A 9,146-nucleotide genomic window follows, 5' to 3' on the forward strand; every position below is an offset into this window, starting at 1 on the left:
GAAGTCCTCAAAACTAAGCTTATTAAGGCTAGATATTAACACTTAGGTGCATAAATCCACCTAGGATCATCACCCCACACTTAAAAGCCTTGTCCGTCCTCGAACAACTCTTTACCTTGAGAACCATAATTAAGGAAGACTTCACATTACTACTGCAATAAGCAAGACACTCATGCTATCACTATAATGACTACACAATTAGTAAATTTTACACTAAGCATGTTTGATACACGTGAAAGCTCATGAACACTACCTTATAACATCATAACCTCAAGAATTGGATCACCAAGTTGGAAAACTCATGCATATTACTCAATCAAAGAGATCATACATGTCATTTAACTATCATTAAACATGTACCCTCACCATAAAAGAGATTTACCCATATAACTTACATAGATACAATTTAACATAGGACTGAATACAAAAATCAAGTTATGCTCACTCTCCCAAAGAATTCACATGCCACATAAGATGAACCTAGTCTTGCCCTTAGTGTAGTATTCTACTAATATCAAAATGTTAAAGCTTAAGGTCAACTAGGACTTTAAGGGATGTAATATAGGCTAAGGTATGGGTAGGAACTATTTGGATAGAAATAGGGACTATCTCCCCTAAGCTCTTTAATACATCACATTATACATTAAGATCTTCTCTAAACAACCAAGATTTCACCACCACTACCTTTACATATCTCTTTTTCTTTGCCCTATCTCATTAAGCTAGTTCACATATTTAAAGGAGGGAGTATTTTTAATCAACACATGATTCTATTTTTCTCTTTTAATTACATTACTCTCACTCCCAACACAAACTTTTTGAAAACCATTAGCTACTACTTTAGGGCTTCAAATTCACTTTTTTCTTCTTTAATTCTGTAATCCTTAACCTCATCATATTTTCAACTAAGGCACTTAAGAGCTTTGGATCAAATTATGGTCAATCAAAGAAGGGAATTAAGCTACGTATGAGGCTACCAAAGAAATAAGCTAAGGCTCAACGGGGTTAAATAAGATCAAGCACAAGGGTTTGTAAAAAGGGTTATAAAACATGGCTATCAAAGAAATACCTCTATCATCTCCTAAAGCCACATTCCTTATTTCACTTTGCACACACACCAAGCAAGTTTTAGACTTCAAATGCAACAAGAAATAGACAAACAACCTCATACATATAGCACATGCTCAAATTATATCCGATCATTATAGCCTCTAAACCTAGCAGTAGCAATGAGAAATAAGCCAAAAATGCAAAAGATTCATAAACATGAGTGTAGGTATCTCAAAAGTAGTCATTCACACAATCAACATACTTTTTATAAAAAAAACTTCCATCATGTTATCACACATAGAAACTAGCAAGAATATCCCACTTACTCCTAACATAAAAATTTTAAAAGTTACCCCTAAAGATTAACAAGGGATATTAGGTTCAAAGGGAACCCCTATGGAAAAAACTAAAAAGAACAACCACAAGGTAGGTAAAGTGTGCCCCTACTAGACTGACAATCACACTAAAATAAAGAAAAGAAAATCTTGTTGCAATTTTTTTCAAATTTACTCAAAAACTAGAAAGAAACTAAGAATTAAGATCCTATAACATCACTTCACCCTAAACCATGGGAAATTCCCCTCCCAAAACTTAAAAACATACTGTGTCCCCAAAATAAACTCAAAAGTAAGGATAGAAATACTTTCTAAGGTCTCTAGGCCTAAATAGTAGCATTTTCTAAACATCAATGAGGTTTAGTAGACCCCATACCTAATCTTTGCCATGCTTCTTAATTGAGATTTCTAGTACTCAAACTTTCCCTCAACTTGTGACTCAACCAAAGCAAAAACTATGTGAAATGGAAACTAAAACACAAAAATGAAATACCTACCTTAACTTGGGTTTTCTCCCAATCAATGTCTGATTTAGCATCGCGGCACAACCTAGATCACTACATCTAAACCATATTCCTTCATCCTCTTTCTCCTGCTCGAAGGCTATCTTCTTACTCATTTTTTACCTTCTGACTATGTACTCTCAAGGTCATTATTTTTCTCAATAATATCTTTTTTAGGCTCTCATTTTATCTTTTCCATTTTAGTCAAAATTGGTGGCTTGGGAAACTCTATGAGACTGTCTGGAGAGGTCATTGATGGTGTAGACTCTACTACCCTACACTCATCCACTTCCATGGTTGTTATCACATATAAGTCATTATAATAGGAAGGTGGAGTGAGTGGTTTATATACTTTGAAGACCACCTCTTAATTATCCAATCTTATTTTAAGAGTTCTCTTTCTAACATCAATCAGTCCCATAGCTATGAATGGACGTCCTAAGATGATTGGCACCCTGTCATCTGCATCATAATTAAGAACAGTAAAATCAGAAGAGATACTAAACTTACCAATCTTAATGAGTATTTTCTTAATGATTCCTTCGAGCTGAACTCTGGGTCTGTCTACCATTTAGAGCACCACAAAGTATGGCCTCGTCATACCTAAACCAAGAGTATTGAACACTGATAGTGGCATAAATTTATACTTGCCCCAAAATACTCAAAATATAGACCGTATCATTGTCATCAATTTTTATGGAGAGGGTGAAACTTCTTAGATCCTTCAATTTCTTAGGCATCTTTCTTATTACCATCAAATTGCACTCCTTAGTAAGTGTCACCATCTCAATATCTTGTAGCTTTATCTTATTTGTCACCATATCTCTCAAGTACGTAGCGTACTTGGGCATGCCCTACAAAACATCTAACAAAGAAAGATTAATGTGAATTTCTTTGAACATGTCAAAGAACATCTTGAAACATGCATCCTCCTTGGCCTTTTTAAGACTTTGAGGGAATGGTGGTGGTGTCCTTTCAGTTACATGCTCACCAGCATTTACTTTTGAGTACTCAAATATCCTCAAATTTTCAGCATCTTCAACTTCAGCTTGCTTCTTTTTGACCTACTGTGGTACTAGTGTTGCTTGTACCTTCTTATTTTTCTTAGGAGGCCTATCAATAAGATCTCTACCACTCTTCAAGATGATTTCCTTAACTTGGTTTATATTTTTTGTGTTATTTGGCAATACACCTTGGGGTTTGGTATTCTGCATTTGAGCTAGTTGCCCATATTGTGTCTCTAAATTTTTGTAATCAAGATATTGATTCCTTATCTCAGCAACTATTTCTTCTTATTTCTTTAGGATCTTCTTTAATCTCTGCTCAATATTATTTGCTTGTATATTCTACTAATGAAATTGTTGAGTCTGATTATTTCCTCATGCCTAATTAGGTTGAGTCTACAACTTGTGGTTGTAGGTATTTCCATAATTTGGATTTTTTGCATTACCTATAAAGCTTACAGACTCTGGATTTTCTCCACAAAAGTTTGTAGAGTGACCACTAGGGTATGCTGAATTGTATTCACCTGAGCTTGAGACTAATTCACCCTTAAATTTGCTAAATTGTGTTATCATCTGATTCTAAACAGCTAAAAATTGGGCGGCTAAAGCAGTGACACTATCAACTTCAATCATCCCTGTTGTCTTTTTTACTATACCTCTAGATATATCACCTGTCCAATTAGGATTCCCTTGTCCAATAGGATTTAATAAGGTATAGAGCTCATCATATGTTTTTTCTAGTGTTTGACCACCTGAAGCTGAATCTAACAAAATTTTTGTATTATGGTCAATTGCTTCAACGAAGGTGTAAGATACTACCTCATTGGACTATTAGTGGTATGGAAATTCCTGGAAAAGAGATTTAAACCTCTCCCAAGCATGATACAAATTCTCATCTAGCTTTTGCTAAAAGCTTAATATCTCACAATGTAGCCTTGTAGTCTTGGAAAATTGGAAGAAATGGATGAGAAATATTTAGGCCAAGTCACACCATGTAGTGATAGAACCATCCGACTTAGCACTCAACCACTTCTTTGTTTCCCCCAAGATTAAGAAAGAGAAGAGTATTAGTATCACATAATTCATAGAGACTCTAATAGGAATAAACATGTCACTTATCTCCAAAATGTTCTACAAATAGACCTGTGGATCCTCATGTAACAAGCCAGTAAACTGCCCATTGTTGTGCAAAATCTACACTATGTGCTATTTAAGCTCAAACTGGGCTCCTAGTTCTGGTCTGTGAAAGGTGAAGGTAATAATAGTTGCATGGAATTGCCACTTTACATACAGTCATGTGGGCTGGTGGATCTTCAGCCATGGGTGCAGGAATAGCCTCTTCTTGCTAAATTTGAGGTATCCCATAGAGAAGTAGTGATTCTCTCCTCAATTGGTGTAAGTGTTGCTTAGGTTTGAGATATGGTTCAACCAACTCCCTATCCCTTGCCAGATTACTTGTATTACAAATATATTCCTGCAAATTCACAAGATAATATCAAGTAATTAGCACTTAAGAAATTAAAAATCAAAATTAAAGCTAAGACATTTGCAAATTTAAAAGTCTCCGATAATGGTGCAAAAACTTTTTGCACCCAAGCACCCACGCAAGTGTACATAGTTACCCAAGTAATACAATGTCCTTAAAAAAGCTAAGTATCGATCCTATAGGGACTTATGTTAAAACCTATCATATTCTAGTCTCTCTACAAAGATTAATCAAGTGCCTAAGTAACCAATAAAGTTTGTGAATTGAAAACATAAAATAAAAGTAAACAATATGGCAAAGTAAGGTTCTTGAGCAATAATGGGAATAAACCCAAATTCAATAGATAAGGAACTGCAAACAATCCTACATAGCTATGTAATATCATTGGTTTAGTTAATTATCTTGGTTGTTGGTTCACGGAGTTCATAGCATGTTCATGGTCTTTCGATTCTTTGGTCAATTATCTAACTTAGCCTCACAACTACATCATTAAGTGGGGATGGAAGAACTAAGCTAAACGCATTCGTATTCTATGTGTATATAAGCCTAATAGGACTAATTAGGTATATTCCTATCCTAAAATCAAATCATAACTTCAATTCATTGAACAACTATGATCCTACTGCATATATCCCACGTTCTGTTCTATTGTTCCTCCTTCCAGACTCATGATAGAAAAATATGCATTTATCCTAAGGGTCATGAATCTGTAGAATATTTAAAAAAGGATACATACACAACTAATACTAGCAATAACATGTACCATGTCAATTAATAACAAAAGTATTCATGTTCATGGCTTTAACCTTAGATAAGGGTATTTAGCCACTTATGGACTTACAAAGAATTATGATGATTAAATCCATGTAATAATCCAAAGATAAACTAAATTAAAAAGAATAAAAACCCTAATTGAATTCTCCTCAAGTGTGTTTCAAATCCCCAAGGTATCCCAAGATGTTTACAAAATAATGGGAGTGTTCTATTTATACTAGGCCACAAGTGAATGATTTTTTCATGCCACCATACCATGCCCCTATTGTGCTTCCTAAGAAGTGTGGCCCACCAAAAACATGGAGTCTTACTATAATGGCAATAAAAAATTGATACTAAGGGTGTGGAACGCCCTTAACGCAGTGGATAGGGAGCGTGGCAAGCCCCTAAGCTCAAAAATTCTAGAATTGGTCCTTGATATCTCCATGCATTTGGCCTTTGATTCCATGCTTCGTGATAGCTTTTCCTCTTCAATTTCAGCTTGTATAACATCTCATATCAGTTTAATAATCTCAGCGAGATTCCTATAACATCAAACACCACAAATTATAACCTTAGACACCCTAAAATCACACAAGATGAACTAGAAATACACATAGCTCAAGCTAAGAATATTAGTTATCTCATTTAAAATTTAATAGAACATTTTACTTCCAACTTTGATTTGCACATACCTTAAACATTGTAAACACATAACTTAACTTTTAGATCCTCATTTATCTAAGGATTAATTTATTACTCACATAAGAAATCCTTAAAACTAAGCTAATTAAGGCTAGATAATAATAAATCCACCTAAGATCAGGAATTAACGTCAAAAGTATTATGGGAACAGATAAAGGGAATGAAGCAAAGAGAGATAGTAACTGGAGATGTAAGGATGATTATAAGGAGAAGAGTGGTGTGTATGTTGCATCAAGAAACCATGATATTGAGTCAAGGATGGAGGCATTGCTTACTAAGCTGTTTAAGGGTTCAGAAAGTCAAAAGAGTTTCCTTAAGGAGGTTAAGGCAGATACTTCAGGTTTGATCTAGAAATTGAGTCTCATGCTACTACAATCAAGAAACTTGAGTAGCAATTTGGTTAGATGTTGGCAACCTTGAATCATCATCAACCGAGCACTCTTTCAAGTAACATTATGCAGAATCCAAAGAATGACAGCCACTATTTAGACATCACCACTCAGAGTTGTAAGGCTACTATTGATCCCTCTATGCTTTTAGTAGATGATCTTCTAGAAGGTGTTGCTAATTTTGATGATGCACCAAAAGTGGAACCTAAAAAGTTGGTGACTAGTGGTAAGTCATTGCAAAAATTGATAGGTGTTGATAAAAGAGATGAGAAAGAAAAAGAAAAGGGGAAGGAAGTAGAGTCGGTAGTGAAGACCATACCATGACCTCTCCTACCTTTTACTCGGAGATTGAAGAATCAAGAGAAAGAAAATTATCAGAAGTTTATGGCGATGTTGAAGGAACTTTCTGTTAATATTTATTTTGTGCAAGCATTGGAGCAGATTCCATAATATAAGAAGTTCATTAAGGATTTGATTACTAAGAAGTGGATGAATTTTGAACCCACTAATAATATGCACCATCACAGTGCTATTACTTCTCAACTTTAGTAGAGAAGAAGGAGAGCCCTAGAGCCTTTACCATTCCAAGCATTATTGGGTCCTTTGACTTCTCTCGAGCTCTATGTTTTTGGGAGCTAGTATAAATCTGATGACATTAGTAGTGTACAAGTTGCTAGGGTTTGTGACACCCAAATCAACATCTATGAGGTTATTGATAGGCAACTGCACTATGAAAAAATCATTTAGTATATTATGTGATATGTTGGTAAAGGTGGAATCCTTCATATTTCTAGATAATTTCATAATACTTAACTATGAGGTGGAATTTAAAGTCCTCATTACCTTGGGAAGTCCCTTCTTAGCTACAAGTACGGCTTTTATTAACATGGAGATGGGACATTGTCGCAATTACACAAGCATGGATAGAATAACCCTAGAACTATCATGGTCCATTAATGGTGATCTCGGTACCTCTTTTCCTGGGAAAGTTATTTAAAGGCATTTTGGCCATATTTTGGGCACTTCTCTCTCACTCTTTGAGACCAAGGAACTGTAATATGGTGTGCTAAACTTAAATTAAGTCTAGGGAGTATCTTGGAAGCGTAATTAACATATATTTTCATGATAACAATGGATTTGAGGTATGAATCCTTCCATTCATGCTTACCCCAAATAGATTAAGGGCTTGATTTAGCCCCAAATAAGCTTAGATTTCACCTATTTCTTGAGGGATATGATTCCTTGATTATGTATGAACATTGTGTTGACCTCAAAAACACATTTTTCTATAAGTGGGACCCACTTAGATTTTTGGGTGTTATTTTTAGACCCGAAGCACAATAGTGCAATATGGGTATTGATGTTCTCATTATAATGAGTAGATTATGTTTTTCATATCTTGGAATCTTAAAGAAGCTTTAAAGAAAAAAAGGAAAGGCTTAGCGGTTTGTGAGCTTTCCTTGAATTTGGGTATGTTAGGCTTGTTCCTTGATAGATTTATCTATGTTATAGTATAGTTATGATATCTTGTTAAATTAGGATGGGTTTTAGGTGTTGGAATATTGAATGGTGTGACTTGGGTTTATATGAATCATTTAGGTCACTTGAACTTATAGAATGAAATGTTTGTCTTATAGGCTTGAATCTTGGTGAATAAGATTTCATGTCTCATGTTTAGCATCAGGATTGCCTTTTTCACTTTAGTTGGATAAGAGTGACCTTGTCACTCGTGTTGTGGTTAAGTTGACCCTAGTGCTTACATTAATGGAATTACCTTAGGTACTATGGTTGAATTAGATATAATTTTGGGAAAGACCTTTACCTTAGGACTAGTGGTGGCTTTCTATACATCTAAGAATGGATTTAGATATCTTAGCCTAGTATTGAGTAGAAGTTGGAATTTGAATATATTAGGGAATTAGAAGGGGGTTATTGACCCACCTTACACTTGGATTGATGTAGTTCTCTTGAAGACCTTAGATTGTTGCTAAATGCCTAGAAAATGCTCCCTCCAAAACATGTTGGCTAATTTGAGTAATTATATTATAGTAATGACATTAGAAGTGATGTTTATGGTTTGTTGACTAAATTACCATAAATGTTATGATAATTGTGGTTTATGCTATCAATTAAGTCAATATCTATGTTATCATGTGTGCCGTTAATTAAGCTATCATCTTGGACTTGGGCAATGTTATTACTCATGTTGTACTCTTGTTTAGTAATCAAACTAGTAACTAGGGGTGTACAAACCAAACCATCAAGTCAAACCGAACCGACGAACCAAACCAAATCGGAAAAAAAAAAGCTTATGGTTTGGTTTGATTGGTTTGGCGTTAGAAAAAAAATCGACCATTCTTGCTTTGGTTTGTGTTAACCAAAAAAAAGTCAAACTGAACTCGAATCAAACCGACATAATATATATATATATATATAATATTCAAACTTTTTAAACATAAAATATTAATTATAATCTACTTTTTTCATTAGTTTTAGTAATTTTCAATAATTTGAAAGTAGATGTAGATATATATTGAAAAAAATACATAAAGTAGCATACTTAATATTAAATTACAAAAAATAGCAACACTTTTATCAAATTACATTTTGTAGCATATGTATTTGTATATATTTGTATTTTTGTAGCAACAGTTTGCAAAAATACAAAATACATATCATCATAAGGGCGGTAAAAATCATATGTATTTGTATTTTTGTAGCAACAGTTTGCAAAAATACAAAATACAACTTGCTATATTATGTAATTATGAAACTGTTGTTATGAAACTCATAATTAAGGGGATAAGTAGGCTATTTCTGAATTTTGCCCTATATATATTTAGATTTGGGCCTTTAAGTTGTAATATTTTTCCATTAATTGCTAATTAAATAATCGAAAACCCAATATAAACTTAAAAGCT

Source organism: Capsicum annuum, chromosome 8 (genome assembly GCF_002878395.1).
Source record: "Capsicum annuum cultivar UCD-10X-F1 chromosome 8, UCD10Xv1.1, whole genome shotgun sequence".
NCBI classification, from domain to species: domain Eukaryota; kingdom Viridiplantae; phylum Streptophyta; class Magnoliopsida; order Solanales; family Solanaceae; genus Capsicum; species Capsicum annuum.